This window comes from Macadamia integrifolia, chromosome 12, assembly GCF_013358625.1.
Source record: "Macadamia integrifolia cultivar HAES 741 chromosome 12, SCU_Mint_v3, whole genome shotgun sequence".
Lineage (NCBI taxonomy): Eukaryota > Viridiplantae > Streptophyta > Magnoliopsida > Proteales > Proteaceae > Macadamia > Macadamia integrifolia.
In genome coordinates this window covers 2,870,867-2,873,571 of record NC_056568.1, presented here as the reverse complement: position 1 = coordinate 2,873,571, position 2,705 = coordinate 2,870,867, and the positions used below count along the sequence as shown (strand labels likewise).

Sequence of the window (2,705 nt, the reverse complement as noted above, 5' to 3'; positions counted from 1 at the left end):
TGGACCTTACTTAGCTCATTGGCCTAAGTCCATGGGCTTGGTGGGCTAGGCCCGTGGGCCTATGTTGGGCAGGTCGTGACACTCTCCCCCACCTAAGTCGGCGATGTCCTCGTCGCATCTCCTTCGTAGAATCTTTGTATGTGTTCTTGGAACTGCCATAAAGAGTCGGCGGGTTCCCAACTTGCCTCGCTCTCTGGTACCCCCTTCCACTTGACTAAGTACTCCCTACTAGGAGGTACGCCTCGCCTCCGGATGATTCGGTTAGCGATCAGGTATTCTGCCTCCTTGTCGTAGGAGGTGGTGATAGCCATTGGTGCTCTTGTTGAGGTTCCACGACTTGGGTCTTCCTTGTCTCCATGGTATGGCTTCAATAGGCTTGCATGGAAAACTGGATGGATCTTGAGCTTAGGAGGTAGGCTCACCTCATAGGATACTTTGCCCACCTTCTTGGTGATCTCAAACCGGCCTTCATACCGGCGCACCAGCCCCTTATGTACCTGCCTTAGGGACTTGAATTGTTGGGGTAGAAGCTTCACAAGTACCAAGTCCCCGACCTTGAAATTTTCTGGTCGCCTCCCTTTGTCAGCCCATTTCTTCATCTTCTTAGTGGCCTTGTCTAAGTATGACTTAGCCACATCTAGCCTTGCTTGCCACTCCGTGGCAACCTTAAACGCCGAAGGGCTCTTCCCCATGTAGCCGGTCATCACCGTGTTTGGCGTTAAGGGTTGTTGTCCCGTGGCAATCTCAAATGGACTTTGGTTCGTGGTCTCACTTCGTTGGAGGTTGTAAGAGAACTGAGCCACATCAAGCAACTTGGCCCAGTCATGTTGGTTAGCACTCACGAAGTGCCTCAAGTAGAGCTCCAACAAGCTATTAATGCGCTCTGTTTGCCCACCGGTCTGGGGATGGAAGCTTGTTGAGAAGTGTAGTGATGATCCCAACAACTTGAATAGCTCCGTCCAGAACCTCCCCGTGAAGCGAGGGTCTCGATCACTTATTATGGATTGTGGCACACCCCAATGTTTGACGACGTGCTTTAGAAATAGTCTTGCCACTTCTTCCGCCGTACAATCCCTTGGTGCCGCCACGAATGTGCCATATTTGGAAAATCTGTCAACCACCACCATTATTGATCCATACCCTTCTGACTTGGGTATGGCACTGATAAAGTCCATAGAGACACTCTCCCATGGTCTTTCTGGTATGGGAAGTGGCTCCAGTAGTCCCCTGGATGGTTGCTGCTCTACCTTATCTTGTTGGCATACAAGACAAGTTCTCACATAGGCCTCTATGTCATCCCGCATCTGAGGCCAATAGTAGGCTGCTTCTAGCAATGCCCGCGTGCACCTTTGTCCTGGGTGGCCAGCCCATGTAGTGTCGTGGCATTCGCGAATGAGGTTCCTCCGTAGGTTACTCCACTTAGGTACGTAGAGTCTCCTCTTCTTAGCATAGAGCAAGCCATTTTGCTCCCAAAATCTTAGCCACAGGATCATGTTGGAGGCCCCCCTTGATCAACTCTAGAAGTTCCCCTTCCGGTTGGCTAAGAGAAGCCAACTCCGCCTTTCTACTAAGTGCATCAGCCACCTCGTTAGCCTTACCTGGCTTGTATTCAAAGACGAAGTCGAACTCTGCCAAGAAGTCTTGCCATCTAGCTTGCTTCGGACTTAACTTCTTTTGGGTTTGAAAGTAACTAGTGGCAACATTGTCCGTCTTCACCACAAACCGTGACCCAAGTAGGTAGTATCGCCACGTCCTTAGGCAATGCACCACCGCGGTCATCTCCTTCTCATGGACTGTGTAATGCCGCTCTGTCTCATTCAACTTACGGCTCTCATAGGCAATAGGGTGCCTTTCTTGCATCAACACCCCACCGATAGCAAAGTCAGATGCATCTGTGTGCACCCCAAATGGCTTGCCGTAGTCGGGTAGGGTAAGCACCGGTTCCCCCATGACAGCCTTCTTTAAGTCCTCAGAGGCCCCTTTGCATGCGGCCAACCATAACCATGGTCGGTTCTTCTTTAGTAAGTCTGTAAGTGGAACTGCCCTTCTTGAGTAACCTTGAATGAATCGTCGATAATAGTTAACTAAGCCAAGGAAAGACCTTAGCTCAGTCACTTTAGTTGGTGCCTCCCATTCTTGGATAGCCCGCACCTTGCTCTCGTCCATTTGTAGGGTTCCACCTCTAACCTTGTGACCAAGGAACATCACTTCTTCTTGTGCAAATGCACATTTCTCCTTCTTGACATAGAGTTGATTGTCTCTTAATTCCTTGAATATGATCTTCAAGTGTTGAACGTGCTCCTCCAATGTGTTGCCATAGACGACGATGTCGTCCAAGTACACCACCATGAACTTATCGAGGTAGGGGTGGAAGATCTTGTTCATAAGGGTGCAAAATGTAGCCGGGGCATTCGTGAGTCCGAACGGCATCACCAAGAACTCGTATGAGCCATATCGCGTCACGCATGTTGTCTTTGGCTCATCACCTTCTGCAATGCGGACTTGGTAGTACCCCGATCGTAAGTCTAACTTGGTGAAGTACCTTGCCCCACCAAGTCTATCAAATAGATCTGCTATCAAAGGAATTTAGAAGGGCGAATGAATCCCGCATCCAATAATTCCTTGAGTTGCTTCCATAGCTCCTCCAACTCTAGCGGTGACATTCTATATGGTGCCATTGCTAGTGGCTTGGCGTCTGGCTCCAA

The 2,705-nt window shown here is 49.8% G+C and overlaps 1 protein-coding gene across 1 annotated transcript in view; it reads right to left on the bottom strand.

Annotated features, from left to right (window-relative positions):
• The window catches only part of LOC122057126 (BTB/POZ and MATH domain-containing protein 3-like), a 22,737-nt gene that overhangs the window by 5,521 nt on the left and 14,511 nt on the right, over positions 1-2,705 (bottom strand). The gene's annotated exons all lie outside the window — the stretch shown is intronic.